The 23,836-nt window shown below is 50.6% G+C and overlaps 17 non-coding genes across 17 annotated transcripts; all 17 read left to right on the top strand.

Moving 5' to 3' along the window:
* Positions 1-43: 43 nt before the first annotated feature.
* Positions 44-115, top strand: Trnae-cuc. Its single transcript has one exon. It is a non-coding gene; the product is annotated as a tRNA-Glu (tRNA).
* A 374-nt stretch (positions 116-489) lies between these two features.
* On the top strand, positions 490-561 carry Trnah-gug. Its single transcript has one exon. It is a non-coding gene; the product is annotated as a tRNA-His (tRNA).
* A 747-nt stretch (positions 562-1,308) lies between these two features.
* On the top strand, positions 1,309-1,390 carry Trnal-uag. Its single transcript has one exon. It is a non-coding gene; the product is annotated as a tRNA-Leu (tRNA).
* A 445-nt stretch (positions 1,391-1,835) lies between these two features.
* Positions 1,836-1,907, top strand: Trnae-cuc. Its single transcript has one exon. It is a non-coding gene; the product is annotated as a tRNA-Glu (tRNA).
* Positions 1,908-2,281: 374 nt separating this feature from the next.
* On the top strand, positions 2,282-2,353 carry Trnah-gug. Its single transcript has one exon. It is a non-coding gene; the product is annotated as a tRNA-His (tRNA).
* Positions 2,354-3,626: 1,273 nt separating this feature from the next.
* Positions 3,627-3,698, top strand: Trnae-cuc. Its single transcript has one exon. It is a non-coding gene; the product is annotated as a tRNA-Glu (tRNA).
* A 374-nt stretch (positions 3,699-4,072) lies between these two features.
* Trnah-gug lies at positions 4,073-4,144 on the top strand. The gene has a single exon. It is a non-coding gene; the product is annotated as a tRNA-His (tRNA).
* A 747-nt stretch (positions 4,145-4,891) lies between these two features.
* Trnal-uag lies at positions 4,892-4,973 on the top strand. The gene has a single exon. It is a non-coding gene; the product is annotated as a tRNA-Leu (tRNA).
* Positions 4,974-5,418: 445 nt separating this feature from the next.
* On the top strand, positions 5,419-5,490 carry Trnae-cuc. The gene has a single exon. It is a non-coding gene; the product is annotated as a tRNA-Glu (tRNA).
* Positions 5,491-5,864: 374 nt separating this feature from the next.
* On the top strand, positions 5,865-5,936 carry Trnah-gug. The gene has a single exon. It is a non-coding gene; the product is annotated as a tRNA-His (tRNA).
* A 747-nt stretch (positions 5,937-6,683) lies between these two features.
* Trnal-uag lies at positions 6,684-6,765 on the top strand. The gene has a single exon. It is a non-coding gene; the product is annotated as a tRNA-Leu (tRNA).
* Positions 6,766-13,223: 6,458 nt separating this feature from the next.
* Trnah-gug lies at positions 13,224-13,295 on the top strand. The gene has a single exon. It is a non-coding gene; the product is annotated as a tRNA-His (tRNA).
* A 747-nt stretch (positions 13,296-14,042) lies between these two features.
* Positions 14,043-14,124, top strand: Trnal-uag. Its single transcript has one exon. It is a non-coding gene; the product is annotated as a tRNA-Leu (tRNA).
* A 445-nt stretch (positions 14,125-14,569) lies between these two features.
* On the top strand, positions 14,570-14,641 carry Trnae-cuc. The gene has a single exon. It is a non-coding gene; the product is annotated as a tRNA-Glu (tRNA).
* A 374-nt stretch (positions 14,642-15,015) lies between these two features.
* On the top strand, positions 15,016-15,087 carry Trnah-gug. The gene has a single exon. It is a non-coding gene; the product is annotated as a tRNA-His (tRNA).
* A 7,398-nt stretch (positions 15,088-22,485) lies between these two features.
* On the top strand, positions 22,486-22,557 carry Trnae-cuc. Its single transcript has one exon. It is a non-coding gene; the product is annotated as a tRNA-Glu (tRNA).
* Positions 22,558-23,750: 1,193 nt separating this feature from the next.
* Trnal-uag lies at positions 23,751-23,832 on the top strand. The gene has a single exon. It is a non-coding gene; the product is annotated as a tRNA-Leu (tRNA).
* The last annotated feature ends 4 nt before the right edge of the window (positions 23,833-23,836 follow it).

The raw sequence follows: 23,836 nt of genomic DNA, 5'->3' as shown, positions 1-23,836 counted from the left end.
TGGGTGGCTGCTGCGTTCGCTGGAAAGAGCACTGCCGTCGTTATCCGGTGTGGTCTAGTGGCTAGGATACCTGGCTCTCACCCAGGAGGCCCGGGTTCGATTCCCGGTACCGGAATCGCGCGTTTTTGTTGCTCCTCTTATGCGACTTGTCTCGACTTGGCTCGACTGACGCTACGCTGACGCGTGCAGAAAGCTACCTTAAGTATGATTCACGGCAACACCTGACGGCGAGAGAGATGAAGCGTCTATCCACTTGTTATCCAGCCACATACCTGTAGTCAAGAGGCTTGGGGGACTGCAAGACATTGCCACGGAGGTGAATGCAGCTAACCACTGTAGTTAGTGTCCTGACAGCGCAGGCACGTTCATTTGCTCGTATACATGTGATGGAGACCGTGTCTCACACTGCTGTGGCGTACACCTTGGCCTAGGCTCTGCTGTGTATCGCCACTTGCATTACAGGCAGCTGCTTTCGCGGGCGCGTCCGTGGCCGTGATCGTCTAGTGGTTAGGACATTGCGTTGTGGTCGCAATAACCCAGGTTCGAATCCTGGTCACGGCAATTTTGAAAGTTTTGCCTTGCTGCCGTTGCAATGACGAGTACTCGAAATGACAGTACTCTCTTGATTTTTTCACTCGTGTTCCGCAGGCCGCAGTTTGCCCTACCACTTCATCCCCAACACGTAATGTCGCCTCCCAGAGCGCAGACGTCCGCTGCTCTCTGTAGTCGAAAAGGGCAGTTGTTTGAAGTGCGATGGATGAGCAGCCAGTCCCAGCAGAACCGGAAGCTGTGGCGTGCACTGTTTGTACAAATGCTAGGAACACTGGCGCACCAAGCAGCGCATGTAGCGTGGCCGAGCGCTTTAAGGCGCTGGTTTAAGGCACCAGACTCTCTGTAGGCGCGGTTTCGAATCCCGTAGCTGCCGGGGGCTTTGCTGTGATCGCGTTAAGCTGCCGCTTTTTCTTCAAGTGTAACCTCCTTGAGCTCACATATGTTTGATACATGGAGCATTCTAGCTCCGCCTGACAGTTACAGCTACGATACTTTAGTGGTTACGGAAAGCCCAGGTTCGAAACCTGGTCACGGCACGAAAACGTCTCTTGACGCTGTCTCCTTAACTGCGACAGCTACAGACAAGTGGCGTCGCTACCATACGGCGGGCACGGCTTTTTCTTGCTGTGGATGGCCTAAAGAGACGCTTCCAGTGGGAGAGCAGTGGAAATACATGGCACGGCGATTGCCAAGATACTTCCATTTCGAAGTGATCTTTGTAGTACAAAGGAAACGTTTTGCGGCTGCTGCTCCAACGGTAACGTGGCCGAGCGGTCTAAGGCGCTGGTTTTAGGCACCAGTCTCTTCGGAGGCCTGGGTTCGAATCCCACCGTTGCCACTTTTTACGTCTCATTTTTGTGCCGTTGCGGTGTGTTCTCGTGGGGTAGGACGCAGCTCTTGTGCCGCGCGTGTTGTGTAGGTAGCGTGGCCGAGCGGTGTAAGGCGCTGGTTTCAGGCACCATTCTCTTCGGAGGCGTGGGTTCCAATCCCACAGCTGCCAAACGTGTAATGTTTCCTGTGTCGAAGGCAGGTGCACTCATTGCCCGCAAAGGAAACAGCACAACAAGGCGTGAGCGTCTGCTTGGTGAATTGCCGTAGAACAGTGCGTGGTGCAACGACAGGATTTGTAGGCACCTTTTGCTCTCATCATTGCTGGCGTCCGTCTCCACGAAATGCGTCCGGAGCACGCCGTTCTATAACGCGAGAGAGTGGATTTTTTACAGTTGTCGCCAGTTAATCGTGGGTGGCTGCTGCGTTCGCTGGAAAGAGCACTGCCGTCGTTATCCGGTGTGGTCTAGTGGCTAGGATACCTGGCTCTCACCCAGGAGGCCCGGGTTCGATTCCCGGTACCGGAATCGCGCGTTTTTGTTGCTCCTCTTATGCGACTTGTCTCGACTTGGCTCGACTGACGCTACGCTGACGCGTGCAGAAAGCTACCTTAAGTATGATTCACGGCAACACCTGACGGCGAGAGAGATGAAGCGTCTATCCACTTGTTATCCAGCCACATACCTGTAGTCAAGAGGCTTGGGGGACTGCAAGACATTGCCACGGAGGTGAATGCAGCTAACCACTGTAGTTAGTGTCCTGACAGCGCAGGCACGTTCATTTGCTCGTATACATGTGATGGAGACCGTGTCTCACACTGCTGTGGCGTACACCTTGGCCTAGGCTCTGCTGTGTATCGCCACTTGCATTACAGGCAGCTGCTTTCGCGGGCGCGTCCGTGGCCGTGATCGTCTAGTGGTTAGGACATTGCGTTGTGGCCCCAATAACCCAGGTTCGAATCCTGGTCACGGCAATTTTGAAAGTTTTGCCTTGCTGCCGTTGCAATGACGAGTACTCGAAATGACAGTACTCTCTTGATTTTTTCACTCGTGTTCCGCAGGCCGCAGTTTGCCCTACCACTTCATCCCCAACACGTAATGTCGCCTCCCAGAGCGCAGACGTCCGCTGCTCTCTGTAGTCGAAAAGGGCAGTTGTTTGAAGTGCGATGGATGAGCAGCCAGTCCCAGCAGAACCGGAAGCTGTGGCGTGCACTGTTTGTACAAATGCTAGGAACACTGGCGCACCAAGCAGCGCATGTAGCGTGGCCGAGCGCGTTAAGGCGCTGGTTTAAGGCACCAGACTCTCTGTAGGCGCGGTTTCGAATCCCGTAGCTGCCGGGGGCTTTGCTGTGATCGCGTTAAGCTGCCGCTTTTTCTTCAAGTGTAACCTCCTTGAGCTCACATATGTTTGATACATGGAGCATTCTAGCTCCGCCTGACAGTTACAGCTACGATACTTTAGTGGTTACGGAAAGCCCAGGTTCGAAACCTGGTCACGGCACGAAAACGTCTCTTGACGCTGTCTCCTTAACTGCGACAGCTACAGACAAGTGGCGTCGCTACCATACGGCGGGCACGGCTTTTTCTTGCTGTGGATGGCCTAAAGAGACGCTTCCAGTGGGAGAGCAGTGGAAATACATGGCACGGCGATTGCCAAGATACTTCCATTTCGAAGTGATCTTTGTAGTACAAAGGAAACGTTTTGCGGCTGCTGCTCCAACGGTAACGTGGCCGAGCGGTCTAAGGCGCTGGTTTTAGGCACCAGTCTCTTCGGAGGCGTGACTTCGAATCCCACCGTTGCTACTTTTTACGTCTCATTTTTGTGCCGTTGCGGTGTGTTCTCGTGGGGTAGGACGCAGCTCTTGTGCCGCGCGTGTTGTGTAGGTAGCGTGGCCGAGCGGTCTAAGGCGCTGGTTTCAGGCACCATTCTCTTCGGAGGCGTGGGTTCCAATCCCACAGCTGCCAAACGTGTAATGTTTCCCGTGTCGAAGGCAGGTGCACTCATTGCCCGCAAAGGAAACAGCACAACAAGGCGTGAGCGTCTGCTTGGTGAATTGCCGTAGAACAGTGCGTGGTGCAACGACAGGATTTGTAGGCACCTTCTCCTCTCATCATTGCTGGCGTCCGTCTCCACGAAATGCGTCCGGAGCACGCCGTTCTATACGCGAGAGAGTGGATTTTTTACAGTTGTCGCCAGTTAATCGTGGGTGGCTGCTGCGTTCGCTGGAAAGAGCACTGCCGTCGTTATCCGGTGTGGTCTAGTGGCTAGGATACCTGGCTCTCACCCAGGAGGCCCGGGTTCGATTCCCGGTACCGGAATCGCGCGTTTTTGTTGCTCCTCTTATGCGACTTGTCTCGACTTGGCTCGACTGACGCTACGCTGACGCGTGCAGAAAGCTACCTTAAGTATGATTCACGGCAACACCTGACGGCGAGAGAGATGAAGCGTCTATCCACTTGTTATCCAGCCACATACCTGTAGTCAAGAGGCTTGGGGGACTGCAAGACATTGCCACGGAGGTGAATGCAGCTAACCACTGTAGTTAGTGTCCTGACAGCGCAGGCACGTTCATTTGCTCGTATACATGTGATGGAGACCGTGTCTCACACTGCTGTGGCGTACACCTTGGCCTAGGCTCTGCTGTGTACCGCCACTTGCATTACAGGCAGCTGCTTTCGCGGGCGCGTCCGTGGCCGTGATCGTCTAGTGGTTAGGACATTGCGTTGTGGCCGCAATAACCCAGGTTCGAATCCTGGTCACGGCAATTTTGAAAGTTTTGCCTTGCTGCCGTTGCAATGACGAGTACTCGAAATGACAGTACTCTCTTGATTTTTTCACTCGTGTTCCGCAGGCCGCAGTTTGCCCTACCACTTCATCCCCAACACGTAATGTCGCCTCCCAGAGCGCAGACGTCCGCTGTTCTCTGTAGTCGAAAAGGGCAGTTGTTTGAAGTGCGATGGATGAGCAGCCAGTCCCAGCAGAACCGGAAGCTGTGGCGTGCACTGTTTGTACAAATGCTAGGAACACTGGCGCACCAAGCAGCGCATGTAGCGTGGCCGAGCGCTTTAAGGCGCTGGTTTAAGGCACCAGACTCTCTGTAGGCGCGGTTTCGAATCCCGTAGCTGCCGGGGGCTTTGCTGTGATCGCGTTAAGCTGCCGCTTTTTCTTCAAGTGTAACCTCCTTGAGCTCACATATGTTTGATACATGGAGCATTCTAGCTCCGCCTGACAGTTACAGCTACGATACTTTAGTGGTTACGGAAAGCCCAGGTTCGAAACCTGGTCACGGCACGAAAACGTCTCTTGACGCTGTCTCCTTAACTGCGACAGCTACAGACAAGTGGCGTCGCTACCATACGGCGGGCACGGCTTTTTCTTGCTGTGGATGTCCTAAAGAGACGCTTCCAGTGGGAGAGCAGTGGAAATACATGGCACGGCGATTGCCAAGATACTTCCATTTCGAAGTGATCTTTGTAGTACAAAGGAAACGTTTTGCGGCTGCTGCTCCAACGGTAACGTGGCCGAGCGGTCTAAGTCGCTGGTTTTAGGCACCAGTCTCTTCGGAGGCGTGGGTTCGAATCCCACCGTTGCCACTTTTTACGTCTCATTTTTGTGCCGTTGCGGTGTGTTCTCGTGGGGTAGGACGCAGCTCTTGTGCCGCGCGTGTTGTGTAGGTAGCGTGGCCGAGCGGTCTAAGGCGCTGGTTTCAGGCACCATTCTCTTCGGAGGCGTGGGTTCCAATCCCACAGCTGCCAAACGTGTAATGTTTCCTGTGTCGAAGGCAGGTGCACTCATTGCCCGCAAAGGAAACAGCACAACAAGGCGTGAGCGTCTGCTTGGTGAATTGCCGTAGAACAGTGCGTGGTGCAACGACAGGATTTGTAGGCACCTTCTGCTCTCATCATTGCTGGCGTCCGTCTCCACGAAATGCGTCCGGAGCACGCCGTTCTATAACGCGAGAGAGTGGATTTTTTACAGTTGTCGCCAGTTAATCGTGGGTGGCTGCTGCGTTCGCTGGAAAGAGCACTGCCGTCGTTATCCGGTGTGGTCTAGTGGCTAGGATACCTGGCTCTCACCCAGGAGGCCCGGGTTCGATTCCCGGTACCGGAATCGCGCGTTTTTGTTGCTCCTCTTATGCGACTTGTCTCGACTTGGCTCGACTGACGCTACGCTGACGCGTGCAGAAAGCTACCTTAAGTATGATTCACGGCAACACCTGACGGCGAGAGAGATGAAGCGTCTATCCACTTGTTATCCAGCCACATACCTGTAGTCAAGAGGCTTGGGGGACTGCAAGACATTGCCACGGAGGTGAATGCAGCTAACCACTGTAGTTAGTGTCCTGACAGCGCAGGCACGTTCATTTGCTCGTATACATGTGATGGAGACCGTGTCTCACACTGCTGTGGCGTACACCTTGGCCTAGGCTCTGCTGTGTATCGCCACTTGCATTACAGGCAGCTGCTTTCGCGGGCGCGTCCGTGGCCGTGATCGTCTAGTGGTTAGGACATTGCGTTGTGGCCCCAATAACCCAGGTTCGAATCCTGGTCACGGCAATTTTGAAAGTTTTGCCTTGCTGCCGTTGCAATGACGAGTACTCGAAATGACAGTACTCTCTTGATTTTTTCACTCGTGTTCCGCAGGCCGCAGTTTGCCCTACCACTTCATCCCCAACACGTAATGTCGCCTCCCAGAGCGCAGACGTCCGCTGCTCTCTGTAGTCGAAAAGGGCAGTTGTTTGAAGTGCGATGGATGAGCAGCCAGTCCCAGCAGAACCGGAAGCTGTGGCGTGCACTGTTTGTACAAATGCTAGGAACACTGGCGCACCAAGCAGCGCATGTAGCGTGGCCGAGCGCTTTAAGGCGCTGGTTTAAGGCACCAGACTCTCTGTAGGCGCGGTTTCGAATCCCGTAGCTGCCGGGGGCTTTGCTGTGATCGCGTTAAGCTGCCGCTTTTTCTTCAAGTGTAACCTCCTTGAGCTCACATATGTTTGATACATGGAGCATTCTAGCTCCGCCTGACAGTTACAGCTACGATACTTTAGTGGTTACGGAAAGCCCAGGTTCGAAACCTGGTCACGGCACGAAAACGTCTCTTGACGCTGTCTCCTTAACTGCGACAGCTACAGACAAGTGGCGTCGCTACCATACGGCGGGCACGGCTTTTTCTTGCTGTGGATGGCCTAAAGAGACGCTTCCAGTGGGAGAGCAGTGGAAATACATGGCACGGCGATTGCCAAGATACTTCCATTTCGAAGTGATCTTTGTAGTACAAAGGAAACGTTTTGCGGCTGCTGCTCCAACGGTAACGTGGCCGAGCGGTCTAAGGCGCTGGTTTTAGGCACCAGTCTCTTCGGAGGCGTGGGTTCGAATCCCACCGTTGCTACTTTTTACGTCTCATTTTTGTGCCGTTGCGGTGTGTTCTCGTGGGGTAGGACGCAGCTCTTGTGCCGCGCGTGTTGTGTAGGTAGCGTGGCCGAGCGGTCTAAGGCGCTGGTTTCAGGCACCATTCTCTTCGGAGGCGTGGGTTCCAATCCCACAGCTGCCAAACGTGTAATGTTTCCTGTGTCGAAGGCAGGTGCACTCATTGCCCGCAAAGGAAACAGCACAACAAGGCGTGAGCGTCTGCTTGGTGATTTGCCGTAGAACAGTGCGTGGTGCAACGACAGGATTTGTAGGCACCTTCTGCTCTCATCATTGCTGGCGTCCGTCTCCACGAAATGCGTCCGGAGCACGCCGTTCTATAACGCGAGAGAGTGGATTTTTTACAGTTGTCGCCAGTTAATCGTGGGTGGCTGCTGCGTTCGCTGGAAAGAGCACTGCCGTCGTTATCCGGTGTGGTCTAGTGGGTAGTTCCGCCGCAGCAGCGGCCGTGTGCAGACGTGCCGGAGTGCTCGCTCCGCGCGTGTTAGGCGGCGCCTGCAGCTGGTTTAGTCTTGTGAGTACATCATGGCCTTTGCTATGGATGATCAGTTACGCCGTTACACGTTGCGTTTCCAATTTCCGTTCGGGTTTGGCCGACCACATGTCTACGAATTAGTCGATTTTTTCTTCGACAGATTGGGTCTTAAAGACGAGGAAGTTTTAGGATTTTCATACGATTTTCTGGCGAATGCCGTCTACGTGAAACTTGTTAGTGACGAGCCCTGTTTACGTATAATGGACTTAACTAAGGGTACCGCCGGGTTCGTTAATTCTGATGGTGAAATTTGTAAAGTTGTCGTTACCCATGCTGGGTTAGGCCTGCGCACCGTCCGTGTATTCAACCTCCCATTTGAAATTGATCTTGAACGTATTCGGCAATGTCTGACCCAGTATGGGAACGTATTGGAAATTCACCAAGAGCAGTGGAGCGGACTTAAACACTTCAATGTGGATAATGGTGTCCGGGTAGCGCGAATTGATCTATGCAAGCATATCCCGTCAAACGTCGTGGTACAAGGCTTCCGGGCACTCGTAATGTACGAGGGGCAACCACGTACATGTGTCCTTTGTGGCTCTCCGGACCATATGAAGGCCGCGTGTCCCCGTGCTAAACCAGTGCGTCGTGTTTTCCGACAACGTGATGGCCTTGCAGTTGGGCAGGATGGTAATAGGCCGACGTATGCCGAGAGCCTTGTCGGTCCGTCTGTCGTTAGCGCGCCACAGCTGCACGCGGCTGAGGTTGTGCCAGACGCGACCGCCGCCGATGTAAACACAGCTACGGCGAGCCGACTGCCCGGTGCTTCTGACGTAGAAACCTATGCAAACGACGGGGCCGGAAATTTGCGCCCTTCCGATGCTGGCGTGGTCCGTGTGGAACTTCCGCCTCTGTTGCCCGATCACCTTTTGCTCCCATCTGTGGAGAGTCTTCCACCTGAGGACTCTGATGACCAGCCGCGAGTTTCCCATCCCCTTGAAGTGACTTCTCCAGTCAGCGTAGTTTCCGGCAAGGAACAGTCTCCCACGGGAGCTACCCCTACCGCTGCGAAATCTGACATCAACCAACAAGTCGAAGACACCCGTCCTCAGCGGAAAGGCCGACAAAAAAAATCGGTCCGTAAGCAGAGTGACGAGGAAACTCGTACTCTTGAACAGAAACTGCAGCGTACTATCAAGCAGTTCCGGACGGATGAATGTGAGAAACTCGTCACAGACGATGGAGTACAGGTAGTGCAGCATTCAGAGGAACCCGATATGGGGATGCATGTCGACAGTTCTGGACCCGATACATTGATGGATACCGCTCACTCGCCGGGGTCGAGCAGGCAGACTTCCTGGGCTGACGATACGCATTAATATGGCATCACCCTTCTTATGCGGGATTACAAAATTGCAACTGCTAATATAAATCGAATAACATCTGATGTAAAATTAAAATGTTTGACTGACTATCTGTATGCCGCCGATGTAGATATCGTATTCCTACAAGAAGTCGTCACACCCAAAGTCGGGAATGTCACAGGCTATGAGGCCCTCATAAATATTGGCGATGAGGCAGGGACTGCAATTTTGTACAAAGCGGGCATCACTTGTAAACCTCGAGCGATTTTAGAAACGGGTCGAGGGATTGCCGTACAATTCGAAGATTTGCTTTTGGTCAACGTCTATGCCCCTACTGGATCTGTAGGCCGAAGGGATAGGAGTGTTTTTTATCGCGATGAAATTGTGCCATTATTATCCTGTGGTTGTTCGAAGGTTTTATTGGGCGGCGATTTTAATTGTGTTATACGCAGAGAAGACCAGTGTCCGAATTTTAATTTTTGTTTGGAGTTGCGAGATCTAATAGATGGGCTGGACTTACAAGATACCTGGTGCTCACTTCGCCCGCAGGTGACCGGATATACGTATGTTACCGCTGCCTCCGCTAGTCGTCTGGATAGGTTCTATGTATCTAAAGACATTTTAAGCGCTGCCAGGGATTGTGAAATATGGCCTGTTAATTTTAGCGACCACTGTGCGTATCACATCACGCTTCGGCACGTTTCGCAGAAAACCTTTTTGGGTCGAGGCGTATGGCACCTGAACGTCGCACTGTTGGACGACGGCGACCTGAAGAAGGATCTCATTGCAACGTGGCAATGGTGCCTCCAGCGACGACAAAGGTATAGGGAGCGTGTTCATTGGTGGACAGAGCTAGTAAAACCGCACATAAAGAAATGTATTTGTCAGTTTGCCAAGGCCAAGGCGTACTGGAAGAAACAGACGTTGGAATTTTATTTTACCGCTCTCCGCCAGTTGTACAACGATTCCTCTGCACTGCCTGGCAATCTCCTTCGCATTAAACGTACCAAAGCCAAAATCACCGCATTGGTTCGTGAGTCTCTGGCAGGAGCCCAAGTCAGGGCACGCGCTTTCGATGACACCTTTAACGAGTCAGCGTCCTTGTACCACGTCATACGGGAAGCTAAAAGAGGCAGACAAAAAATCATTACTCAACTGACAGATGACGATGGTCGTGTTTATGATGAGCAAGGCGAGCTTAAGGCTTTTATTCGGAATCATTTCCGGCAACTTTACTCACTGCCTGACACAGATGTAGAGGCGGGAGAGGAATTTTTGTCTAACATTACGGCATCGGTGGATCCGGACGACCACGCACAGCTCCTGGCAAACATAACTAACTTCGACGTGAAGTCAATCATTACGTCTGCGGCGAAAGGAAAAGCTGCAGGATCAGACGGTTTGCCGGTTGAATTTTATCTTCGGTATTGGGATGTTTTCGGCGACGAACTGACTATCATGTATAATGAACTGTTAACGCATACTGCTTTTCCATCGCAGTTCACTGAGGGTCTGATAGTCTTAGTCTCCAAACCGTCACCAGGGACTTCACTCAATAACTTACGACCAATCACCCTACTCAATGCAGATTTCAAAATCTTTACTCGGATTCTGAATGCTAGACTCAAGCCAGTCCTTAGTAAAGTGCTTGGTTCATACCACATGAACGTAGTTACTGGTCGATCGATGATAGACGCCCTGTGCGAATACCGAGATATTGCATATTTGACTTGGATTTGCAAGACCACGTTGGCCATAGTCTTTTTTGACTTCGACAAGGCATTTGATCGGACTAACCATGGATTTCTCTTCAGAACGCTGGACAAACTGGGTTTCAACCAGCATTTCGTACAGATAATCAGGAACTGTATCTGCAATACGTCTTCCCGCGTGAAATTCAACGGCCAGTTAACAGCCCCTGTGCCCATTCAACAAGGTTTGCGACAAGGGTGCCCGCTTTCCACGACTCTTTTCGCCATTGCTATAGAGCCACTACTGAAAACATTTTGCGTCACCTTACCGGGTCTTCAAACGCTGAATACCAAGACCGTCTGTCATGCCTATGCGGACGATATCAGCGTCCTTATCAACAACGACGAAGAGTTCGATACCGTGCGGCGGCTTGTCCACCGGTATGCCAGCGCCTGCGGTGCACGCCTTAACGAACGGAAATCCAAAGTCTTGCATTTAGGTCCGCAGGCTCGATTCGCGGACACCGTTTGGTTAGAGGCAACCAACCAGCTCAAGCACCTTGGTTTGATTCTCACTCCGAATCCACGGGAAATGGTAAGAGTGAATTGGGAACAGAAGCTCAACGTCCTTCGAGCTTTGATTCGTGAGCACAATATGCGGTGTTTAGACAGGATTCAGAGAGCACATTTCGTCAATTATTATGTTCTCAGCAAGATTTACCATGTTGCCGCTGTTCTCCCTATTCCTCCTGATATTGCAAATAGAATCTTAGCCCTTGCAGGCTGGTACATTTGGCGAGGTAATATTTTTAAAGTCGCTTTCAAGGCTACCGCTTTACCTCGGTATAAAGGTGGTTTAGCTCTTAAAAATGTTGAATTACAGTGCTTAGCGATTTTTCTAGCTCGAACGACAAGGATCTTACGAAATAGTCAGACAGGTCTTACAGCACGTCTCTTCCAGCAGTTACGACCACCGGATATGACGCCGCCGATAAATGTTGGACATATCCATCCCGAGCTCGTTCATATTCGCCGATATTACGTGGAGTCCAGCTATGTACATCAACACCTGCAACCACTCACTGCTGCTGCTGTCTACAGTGTATTTACGAATCGGCAACAGAATAACTCCATAGAAATGAAGTATCCTGGCAAGGACTGGCGACAAATTTGGGTGAATATCAGCACTCCTCTCTTTCACTCCCGAGTTCGTTCCGTGTGGTATGATGTGGTGAACGAGGTGATACCCACGGGGGAGAAATTGTGTAAGATCCAACTTCGGCCTACTCCGACTTGCGACGCATGTGGCCATGTGGAAACATTGCCACACATATTAAACTGCAGAGATCAGACGCAAATCTGGAATTGGACGAGAATGAAACTGGCTCTTATTAATAGAACGACGCCATCCGCAATACAACTGCAAGATATATTCCAACCAGACTGGAAATTATTTCCGAAATCTAAAAATAATAGCTATACCTGGTTAATTGGACAGTACCTATATTATATGCTGACGACTAAAACGCCTACACTTTCTGATTTTCATATGTATCTTATTGCCGAATATTACGCGATCAAACGATTACGGAAATATAAAGAAAAGTTTCAGAATTTTCTCACCGTTGCTTTGAATGATGGGAAGCTTTAAGTGTGCGAACCAATGGGTACGATCATAGCTTTTTTTTTAATTTATTTCTTCTCTTATCTGGGTATCTCATTGTCAGTTTTCAGGACTCCATTGCTTCATAGGTTGTACAATGTGGGCACCTAAGGTCAACGAGAAGCAGCATGCAACAGGATGCCAAACTTGTGAAGCCAGTATTTATTTCTGTTTTTACTTTACTCAGAAGACAAGTATAGTTTAATTTGACGAAGTTTAACAGACGGGGCAGTATTTCTTTCTAGATACCCATTTTTCCTCTATACGGAACTTTATTTCTATTATTATTTACGATGCTGACAGAGAAACCTCTGATCTTGTTGTTTTTGTCTCCACTAACTTAAGGAACATACTAGTAACCAGTTACTTTCGCTAATAACTCCAAGAAAACACCACGGCGGTAATCTCGGCGAACTTACTCTCAACGCTAAGAGATGACGACTTTGAATCATGCCTTCAGGAAACTGAATCATCGACGAATGCAGAACGACACGGAAACATTATGCTATTATTACGTGAAGACGAGCTTGAGACGTAGTGATCCTGAGATCTACCACCACAAAAAAAAAAAAAAAAAAAAAAAAAAAAAAAAAAAAAAAAAAAAAAAAAAAAAAAAAATTATACACTACTATAGCGCAGAAGCTAGCCGAAGAAGGCACACAAAGGTGAGCGTATGGATGGGCTGTGTGGGGAGAAGGGAGGCCCAAAAATAAAATAAAAAAAAAAGAGTTAAAAAATAAAAAAAAAAAAAGGTAAGACAGAAAAAAAAAAAAGAAAAAAGAAAAAAAAAAAAAAGTGGCTAGGATACCTGGCTCTCACCCAGGAGGCCCGGGTTCGATTCCCGGTACCGGAATCGCGCGTTTTTGTTGCTCCTCTTATGCGACTTGTCTCGACTTGGCTCGACTGACGCTACGCTGACGCGTGCAGAAAGCTACCTTAAGTATGATTCACGGCAACACCTGACGGCGAGAGAGATGAAGCGTCTATCCACTTGTTATCCAGCCACATACCTGTAGTCAAGAGGCTTGGGGGACTGCAAGACATTGCCACGGAGGTGAATGCAGCTAACCACTGTAGTTAGTGTCCTGACAGCGCAGGCACGTTCATTTGCTCGTATACATGTGATGGAGACCGTGTCTCACACTGCTGTGGCGTACACCTTGGCCTAGGCTCTGCTGTGTATCGCCACTTGCATTACAGGCAGCTGCTTTCGCGGGCGCGTCCGTGGCCGTGATCGTCTAGTGGTTAGGACATTGCGTTGTGGCCGCAATAACCCAGGTTCGAATCATGGTCACGGCAATTTTGAAAGTTTTGCCTTGCTGCCGTTGCAATGACGAGTACTCGAAATGACAGTACTCTCTTGATTTTTTCACTCGTGTTCCGCAGGCCGCAGTTTGCCCTACCACTTCATCCCCAACACGTAATGTCGCCTCCCAGAGCGCAGACGTCCGCTGCTCTCTGTAGTCGAAAAGGGCAGTTGTTTGAAGTGCGATGGATGAGCAGCCAGTCCCAGCAGAACCGGAAGCTGTGGCGTGCACTGTTTGTACAAATGCTAGGAACACTGGCGCACCAAGCAGCGCATGTAGCGTGGCCGAGCGCTTTAAGGCGCTGGTTTAAGGCACCAGACTCTCTGTAGGCGCGGTTTCGAATCCCGTAGCTGCCGGGGGCTTTGCTGTGATCGCGTTAAGCTGCCGCTTTTTCTTCAAGTGTAACCTCCTTGAGCTCACATATGTTTGATACATGGAGCATTCTAGCTCCGCCTGACAGTTACAGCTACGATACTTTAGTGGTTACGGAAAGCCCAGGTTCAAAACCTGGTCACGGCACGAAAACGTCTCTTGACGCTGTCTCCTTAACTGCGACAGCTACAGACAAGTGACGTCGCTACCATACGGCGGGCACGGCTTTTTCTTGCTGTGGATGGCCTAAAGAGACGCTTCCAGTGGGAGAGCAGTGGAAATACATGGCACGGCGATTGCCAAGATACTTCCATTTCGAAGTGATCTTTGTAGTACAAAGGAAACGTATTGCGGCTGCTGCTCCAACGGTAACGTGGCCGAGCGGTCTAAGGCGCTGGTTTTAGGCACCAGTCTCTTCGGAGGCGTGGGTTCGAATCCCACCGTTGCTACTTTTTACGTCTCATTTTTGTGCCGTTGCGGTGTGTTCTCGTGGGGTAGGACGCAGCTCTTGTGCCGCGCGTGTTGTGTAGGTAGCGTGGCCGAGCGGTCTAAGGCGCTGGTTTCAGGCACCATTCTCTTCGGAGGCGTGGGTTCCAATCCCACAGCTGCCAAACGTGTAATGTTTCCTGTGTCGAAGGCAGGTGCACTCATTGCCCGCAAAGGAAACAGCACAACAAGGCGTGAGCGTCTGCTTGGTGAATTGCCGTAGAACAGTGCGTGGTGCAACGACAGGATTTGTAGGCACCTTCTGCTCTCATCATTGCTGGCGTCCGTCTCCACGAAATGCGTCCGGAGCACGCCGTTCTATAACGCGAGAGAGTGGATTTTTTACAGTTGTCGCCAGTTAATCGTGGGTGGCTGCTGCGTTCGCTGGAAAGAGCACTGCCGTCGTTATCCGGTGTGGTCTAGTGGCTAGGATACCTGGCTCTCACCCAGGAGGCCCGGGTTCGATTCCCGGTACCGGAATCGCGCGTTTTTGTTACTCCTCTTATGCGACTTGTCTCGACTTGGCTCGACTGACGCTACGCTGACGCGTGCAGAAAGCTACCTTAAGTATGATTCACGGCAACACCTGACGGCGAGAGAGATGAAGCGTCTATCCACTTGTTATCCAGCCACATACCTGTAGTCAAGAGGCTTGGGGGACTGCAAGACATTGCCACGGAGGTGAATGCAGCTAACCACTGTAGTTAGTGTCCTGACAGCGCAGGCACGTTCATTTGCTCGTATACATGTGATGGAGACCGTGTCTCACACTGCTGTGGCGTACACCTTGGCCTAGGCTCTGCTGTGTATCGCCACTTGCATTACAGGCAGCTGCTTTCGCGGGCGCGTCCGTGGCCGTGATCGTCTAGTGGTTAGGACATTGCGTTGTGGCCGCAATAACCCAGGTTCGAATCCTGGTCACGGCAATTTTGAAAGTTTTGCCTTGCTGCCGTTGCAATGACGAGTACTCGAAATGACAGTACTCTCTTGATTTTTTCACTCGTGTTCCGCAGGCCGCAGTTTGCCCTACCACTTCATCCCCAACACGTAATGTCGCCTCCCAGAGCGCAGACGTCCGCTGCTCTCTGTAGTCGAAAAGGGCAGTTGTTTGAAGTGCGATGGATGAGCAGCCAGTCCCAGCAGAACCGGAAGCTGTGGCGTGCACTGTTTGTACAAATGCTAGGAACACTGGCGCACCAAGCAGCGCATGTAGCGTGGCCGAGCGCTTTAAGGCGCTGGTTTAAGGCACCAGACTCTCTGTAGGCGCGGTTTCGAATCCCGTAGCTGCCGGGGGCTTTGCTGTGATCGCGTTAAGCTGCCGCTTTTTCTTCAAGTGTAACCTCCTTGAGCTCACATATGTTTGATACATGGAGCATTCTAGCTCCGCCTGACAGTTACAGCTACGATACTTTAGTGGTTACGGAAAGCCCAGGTTCGAAACCTGGTCACGGCACGAAAACGTCTCTTGACGCTGTCTCCTTAACTGCGACAGCTACAGACAAGTGGCGTCGCTACCATACGGCGGGCACGGCTTTTTCTTGCTGTGGATGGCCTAAAGAGACGCTTCCAGTGGGAGAGCAGTGGAAATACATGGCACGGCGATTGCCAAGATACTTCCATTTCGAAGTGATCTTTGTAGTACAAAGGAAACGTATTGCGGCTGCTGCTCCAACGGTAACGTGGCCGAGCGGTCTAAGGCGCTGGTTTTAGGCACCAGTCTCTTCGGAGTCGTGGGCCCGGACACATCGCGCGCTCGCTCCGGCGTGTCGGGCGGTGTTTACGTGTGCTTCGCAGTCGGCGACGGTTCTTCGCGGTGACTGTTTCTTCGCTGCTGTAGTCAGCTGAACTGTAAGTTAACATGGATTCCGAAGACCGAGAAAATAATATCCAGTGCGAATTTGATAGAAACGTAACCCGACCGTCTGCTTTTGAAATTCATTCGTGGATGAAAAATGACTTGCAATTTCCTGAAAGTGAAGTGCTAGGATTGCAATTAGACGCGTTCTTGAACTCTTTGTTTGTTAAATTGAAATGTCCGGAATTGTGTGATGCTCTTGTCAGTGAAAATGGTGGCGTACGTAAATTCAAACACTCTGATGGGACAATTAGCAATGTGACTCTGTCGAATGCTGGATTTGGTATTCGAAATGTTCGGGTATTCAATCTGCCGTTTGAGACTAGGAATGAGACAATAGCTCGTAGCCTTATGCCTTATGGCACAGTTTTGTCGATTACGAAAGAAAAGTGGTCTTCGGCTTATATCTATCAAGTTGAGAACGGTATCCGTAGTGTCAAAATGATTGTGAGGAAGCACGTTCCTTCGTTTTTGGTTATGGCCGGCCACCGGGCTTTTATTTCGTATAGTGGTCAGCCGCAAACGTGCTCCTATTGTAATGCCACCGACCATTTTCGGCAAAATTGTCCTCGGCGTAGGCGCCCTGTGCAGCTACCGCCACGTGGGCAAGATGACGACGCGTCGTACGCGGCCGTGTTGTTAGGTGTTCCCCGTTCACCGGCACGTTCCGCGGAAACGGCAACGCCTTTAGTTGATGCGGTCGCGATGGATGTCGATGCCACTGCAACCGGACTTGATTCTGTTCAAAACATGTCCGTTTCTTCTCAGTCAGTTCCCGTAGCTACTGTATTGGTTCCGCCTCCGGCTGGGCCTGTAATTCCGGAGCGGACCGGATCAGAACCCGTTCAGGTGGTTACCCCCCCTGTTGCTGTTGTGGATTCGTCACCATCTACTTCCGTGCTTCAGGGTGTTCCGGACGCGGCTCCTGCCTCACAGGAACCAAAGCCAAGGCGTGAAAGTGTTTCGGAGAGGCGTGGCAATACTGACCGCTTCCGCAGTGCCAGTAGTTCGCGGATTTTAGACACACGGTCTTTTTCTCGCGGAGAACGCAGCCCGTCTCCGGAATGGAAGCAGGTTCCCCGTCCGAAGTCAAAACAAAAACACAAAACTGTGCAAAAGCCGGCGCACAAGCCCTTGCCCCGCCCCGTAGTCGAATCTCGGCCGTCGGTTGCGGGGGGGCGTCGTCCACAGCGTCCTGTGGCGAGCAGTCAGCCAGCGCCTACGACAAGTGTGTCGGCAGTCAGGCGGGAACAGGTTGTACAGCAGTTAAAGGAAATGTTGCACCACTATGATGTAAATCTAGCGATGGACACTACGATGTCTCAGGCAACGAACCCGGCACAACTTTCGGTTAAGCGTAAGGCGGAAGACACCCCCCAGCGTCGCACGCGTCCCCCTTCGCAGGATTCCGCGTCTGCACCTCCCACACAAGAACCGCCTACTTCAGCTGCACCGTCTGAACGTTGTGACTGGGCAGACGATATGGAGGAGGAGGGTGGGTCCACTCCTGCCGTCTAATTTGTTTTCTTTGTTTTTCCCTGTTGTCTATGGTAGCACGCCCTCCATCAGTTGTGGCTACTATTAATCTTAATAAATTGGAGTCGCCTGTGAAGTTTGCAAGTTTTGTGGGTTTTATAAATTCCATTGCTGCTGACATAGTGTTTTTGCAGGAGGTTGTGATAGATCTACTTCACTCCATTCCGGGCTATCAAGTACTTTTGAACTTTGATATCGAGTGTAATTGTGGTACTGCCATTTTAATTCGTGTTGGTCATGACTATAGTAATGTCGCTACGATTCCTAACGGTCGTGGTGTAGCTTGCACGATCAACAACGTACGATATGTTAACGTGTACGCCCCTTCTGGTGCCGACGGGCAGCCACGTCGCCGTGTGTTTTATAGTAGTGACATTTGTCACCTTTTACGGGGCCCCCACCTGCCTGTAGTCATGGGCGGCGATTTTAACTGCGTGCTGGAAGATAGAGATCAGGAGCCGCGGCCGTATAAGTGCCTAGAATTACAGACGCTCGTTACTGAGATGAATTTAATTGACTCGTGGTGTTATTTACATCCGCGGGCCGTGGGATTTACTTTCTTTTATCCCACGGGAAGGAGTCGGCTCGATAGGATTTATGTTTCTCGTGATAAACAGCACTGTCTTACGGACTCCTCTGTTCACCCCGTGATTTTTTCCGATCATTGTGCTTATGTCTGCCGCTTTCATTCTCTATTGGCGGATAAACCCCGCGCCAGTCGCTTATGGAAGTTTAATGTGCGACATCTCTCACACCCACATTTTGCGCCGGTTATCGTGCGTGTGTGGCAGAGGGTGCTAAAATATCGCGGTCTATATGCCTCCACTTTGTCTTGGTGGGTAGAATTTGTTAAGCCGGCATTACGCAAGGCCTTCCTGGAGTTCGGTCAGGATGTTGCTCACTGGGAGCGTTCTACATTGCACTTTTACGAGAGCTGTTTAAATGATGCCATCCACCTGCACACAACTAATCCCGCTCTTCGGATGGCGACAATTCGGCGTGTAAAACTCCGTCTCCTGGATTTGAAAAGGGAATCGTTGCGCGGATCTGTCGTACGGAGCCGAGCCCCCGGGGCGCTTGCTGATGAAGCGCCTTCCGTGTTTCATCAGCTGCGCGAACGCCGGCGCGCAAAGCGACGTTACGTCACAGAGCTGGAATCAGCTGACGGTGCGCGGCTTAATAGCCAGGCGGAAATTCTTGCCGAGGCCCACCGTCACTTCATCGAACTTTTCAGTGAGAAATACACTGATGCTGCCGCGATTTCAGAGCTACTCCACGACGTTCCCTACGTCTTATCCGTAGCGGATCGCCGTCGCCTCACAGAAAACTTTACCGTGGAGGAAGTGAGTGATGTCTTAAAACTGTGCTCCCAGAATAAATCACCGGGCGCTGATGGGTTGCCACCGGAATTTTATTTACATTTTTGGCACTTGTTTGGCTCCGCCCTGACTGACGTTTTTAATGAAATTTTAAATGGTGTGGATGTCCCTGCGTCCTTCCTGGAAGGTATTGTGGTCTTGGTTCCAAAGGTTCCAGTCACCAGGAAACTGTGCAATCTTAGACCAATTACCCTTCTTAATGGTGATTACAAACTCTTCACCAAATGTGTCTCCTCTCGCATGAAGTTAGTCATGAAAAAACTGATTAGTCCCTTTCAATACTGTGCAGTGCCGAACCGCACTCTCTATGGTGCTGTGTCGACATACCGAGATGCCATTGCCTATGCTTCGACGAATAGGATTCCTTTTGGCATTTTATCCATCGATTTTGCAATGGCTTTTGACAGGGTTAGCCACCTATATCTCCGGCGAGTGCTACAGAAGTTTGGTTTCGGTGTAAAATATATCACTATGATTTTTAACCTTTTCAAACATTCCACCTCACGGATTAGTCTCAATGGATTTTTGTCGGAACCTGTTCCGCTCTGCTGTTCAGTCAAACAAGGGTGCCCTTTGTCAATGGCGCTTTACGCCATTTCCTTAGATCCTTTGTTGCGTAAGTTGCACAGTGTTTGTAGGGGAATACGTATTGGGGATGAGAAGCACGTTTGTCGCGCTTATGCTGACGACCTTGGCCTCTTGGTGTCCTCGGCTACCGACTTTGATACAATACGCGCTGTTCTTACACAGTATGAACGTGCATCCGGTGCGAGCATCAATACCCGTAAGACGGTTTTTCTGCCTATTTATGCAGCGACACGTGGCTTCAAACGCCCATGGTTTACAGTAAAGCAGGAACACAAGATTTTGGGTGTTCGCTTTCAAGCCAATCTGTTACAGACTGCGTCCTACAACTGGCGTATTGTCTTAAATGGCATACGAGCTATGGCTAGCCTGTCCGCTACTCGCACCCTCGCATTAACACAGCGGGTGATTTTAATAAATGTTTTCTTGCTCAGCAAAGCCTGGTACCTCGCACAGTTATTTCAGGTACCCAAGAATTTGGGCAGAGCCATAACACAGGCAGTCTATTGGCTCCTGTGGCGGGGACATATTTTCAAGGTGTCTTACGAAACATGTACTTTGCCGCGCGAACAGGGTGGGCTCGGGCTCATTCACTTTGCTATGAAAGCCGCAGCGTTGCTCCTTCATCGGACGAGCGTCACTATTGAACTGGATCCGTCGAGCCCCACAGCTGTTCTGTTCGCTATTCATCGTCCACTATCTGACGTAGCACCTCTAGACCCGACTACAATACCGTTTCAGCTGCGTTATGTTCGAGAATACTTCATTCAAAAAAGTTATCTCGCCGCCGACGTACTCGACCATCGAACACGGACTGTGAAACGTGTCTACCAGGGACTAAGAGGACGGCCGGTTGGTAATAAGATGGAGGCGCGCTACCCGCGATCTGCGTGGAGGACGGTGTGGGCTCACGTTCATGCTCCCTTCCTGTCAGCGGACGTCAGCAGCTTTTGGTACCAAGTGGTTAACCGAATTCTCCCCACCAACGAAAAGCTGCGCCGCATTCACTTATCTCCATCGAGCTTGTGTGAAGACTGTCGCCAAGACGACACCTTAGAACATCGTTTCGTGTGCCTGAGGTCACAGTCGACTTGGAACATTGCCGCCAGGATGCTCGCACTTATCAACCGGACCAGCGCTGCCGCTTTTTCTGCGGACACGGCATTGATCCCGGACTTCAACCCTTATCCGCATACGAAGCGTGCCGCCACTGCATGGATCGTGGCTCACACTGTGTTCGCCCTCCTGCAATTGCGACTTACGGACGACTATGCCTATCTGGTTTATTTATCCACGCAACATGACATCACTAAAACCAGGAAAGACTATGCCAAAATCTTTGCCAATTTTCTGCAAATTGCACTTGCATTTGCCCACGACAAACTGTTGTAATCAACACTTCACTGCTGCGACATTTCTTTACTTCTGTGTCTTGCATTGTCTCCGGGTCCGGATACATAGTTAATGCAAATTGAATGCTACAGGAACAGTGAATCATAACAAATACGATGCTTACGCTTGTGCAGAACTGCAATGTGGAAATTACGACGAAAAGTTTAACACAGTGTTATCCTGTGTTCGTGTGTGTTTGTGTTTTGCTGTCATTTAGTGATTTCTTTCTGTTTTTAATTCATTTTTTTATACCGTCTGGTTCCTCCGTTATCGGCGTACATTCACGGGTGCGTTGCGCACGCCGCTGCCACGGAGATTGTTTGGTTTTTAAGAACAGAGGATTTTTTACTTTCTTTTTAAAACACGTCGGAGAGGATTGTGTTTTACTTCCCTTTATCCGCCGGACAGTTCGGAAAGTTCGGGAGTATATTCATTCCTTTGATATGTGTCGATTATTTTACTTTTTGTGACTTTTTTCATTACCCATTTTAATGGCCGCCACGAAGCATTTTGAACATAATATAATGGGACGTGTGAAGGGTGTTCCTACCTGTGACTGAGAGGACTAACTCCGGCAGTCATTGCTTTTTCTTCTTTTTTTTTTAAATTTTATTCTTTTTTATTGAGTTTAGGTGTAAAGCGCCTGATGCGCTGTTATTCTTTCATTTTTTTTTTTTTTTTATTTTAAGGCGTGAAGGCGCGAAGCGACTGCTTAGCTGTCAATATAGGCCTGCCTTTTCACTTCACGAGGATTTTCGTTTTCCTTTGATGCTTCACTAGCGGTGGACAGCCACAAGAAACTTTCCTTGCAGCAATCCCGTATCTCTGATTTCATCACTTCATCTTGAACACCAACGTCTTCCAAGGAACCATACCGAGAAGTTTCCGGTTTTCAACTGAATGGACAGTGCAACAATTCGTCTTTTCTGTTTGCAAGCAGCACCGTTTATTTATAGCTGATGAAGCTCGCCGAAGAAGGCATAACTTGGAGAGCGCAAGGCCGGGCTATAAGGGGAGTTGGGAGGCCCGTTTTTAAAAAAAAAAACAAAAAAAAAAAAAAAAAAAAAAAAAAAAAAAAAAAAAGCTGCCACTGTTTAAAAAAAAAAAAAAAAAAAAAAAAAAAAAGTTGCTACTTTTTACGTCTCATTTTTGTGCCGTTGCGGTGTGTTCTCGTGGGGTAGGACGCAGCTCTTGTGCCGCGCGTGTTGTGTAGGTAGCGTGGCCGAGCGGTCTAAGGCGCTGGTTTCAGGCACCATTCTCTTCGGAGGCGTGGGTTCCAATCCCACAGCTGCCAAACGTGTAATGTTTCCTGTGTCGAAGGCAGGTGCACTCATTGCCCGCAAAGGAAACAGCACAACAAGGCGTGAGCGTCTGCTTGGTGAATTGCCGTAGAACAGTGCGTGGTGCAACGACAGGATTTGTAGGCACCTTCTGCTCTCATCATTGCTGGCGTCCGTCTCCACGAAATGCGTCCGGAGCACGCCGTTCTATAACGCGAGAGAGTGGATTTTTTACAGTTGTCGCCAGTTAATCGTGGGTGGCTGCTGCGTTCGCTGGAAAGAGCACTGCCGTCGTTATCCGGTGTGGTCTAGTGGCTAGGATACCTGGCTCTCACCCAGGAGGCCCGGGTTCGATTCCCGGTACCGGAATCGCGCGTTTTTGTTGCTCCTCTTATGCGACTTGTCTCGACTTGGCTCGACTGACGCTACGCTGACGCGTGCAGAAAGCTACCTTAAGTATGATTCACGGCAACACCTGACGGCGAGAGAGATGAAGCGTCTATCCACTTGTTATCCAGCCACATACCTGTAGTCAAGAGGCTTGGGGGACTGCAAGACATTGCCACGGAGGTGAATGCAGCTAACCACTGTAGTAAGTGTCCTGACAGCGCAGGCACGTTCATTTGCTCGTATACATGTGATGGAGACCGTGTCTCACACTGCTGTGGCGTACACCTTGGCCTAGGCTCTGCTGTGTATCGCCACTTGCATTACAGGCAGCTGCTTTCGCGGCCGCGTCCGTGGCCGTGATCGTCTAGTGGTTAGGACATTGCGTTGTGGCCGCAATAACCACGGTTCGAATCCTGGTCACGGCAATTTTGAAAGTTTTGCCTTGCTGCCGTTGCAATGACGAGTACTCGAAATGACAGTACTCTCTTGATTTTTTCACTCGTGTTCCGCAGGCCGCAGTTTGCCCTACCACTTCATCCCCAACACGTAATGTCGCCTCCCAGAGCGCAGACGTCCGCTGCTCTCTGTAGTCGAAAAGGGCAGTTGTTTGAAGTGCGATGGATGAGCAGCCAGTCCCAGCAGAACCGGAAGCTGTGGCGTGCACTGTTTGTACAAATGCTAGGAACACTGGCGCACCAAGCAGCGCATGTAGCGTGGCCGAGCGCTTTAAGGCGCTGGTTTAAGGCACCAGACTCTCTGTAGGCGTGGTTTCGAATCCCGTAGCTGCCGGGGGCTTTGCTGTGATCGCGTTAAGCTGCCGCTTTTTCTTCAAGTGTAACCTCCTTGAGCTCACATATGTTTGATACATGGAGCATTCTAGCTCCGCCTGACAGTTACAGCTACGATACTTTAGTGGTTACGGAAAGCCCAGGTTCGAAACCTGGTCACGGCACGAAAACGTCTCTTGACGCTGTCTCCTTAACTGCGACAGCTACAGACAAGTGGCGTCGCTACCATACGGCGGGCACGGCTTTTTCTTGCTGTGGATGGCCTAAAGAGACGCTTCCAGTGGGAGAGCAGTGGAAATACATGGCACGGCGATTGCCAAGATACTTCCATTTCGAAGTGATCTTTGTAGTACAAAGGAAACGTATTGCGGCTGCTGCTCCAACGGTAACGTGGCCGAGCGGTCTAAGGCGCTGGTTTTAGGCACCAGTCTCTTCGGAGGCGTGGGTTCGAATCCCACCGTTGCTACTTT

This window comes from Schistocerca americana, chromosome 1 (genome assembly GCF_021461395.2).
Source record: "Schistocerca americana isolate TAMUIC-IGC-003095 chromosome 1, iqSchAmer2.1, whole genome shotgun sequence".
NCBI lineage: Eukaryota > Metazoa > Arthropoda > Insecta > Orthoptera > Acrididae > Schistocerca > Schistocerca americana.
This window is presented reverse-complemented; position numbering and strand designations above follow the sequence as displayed.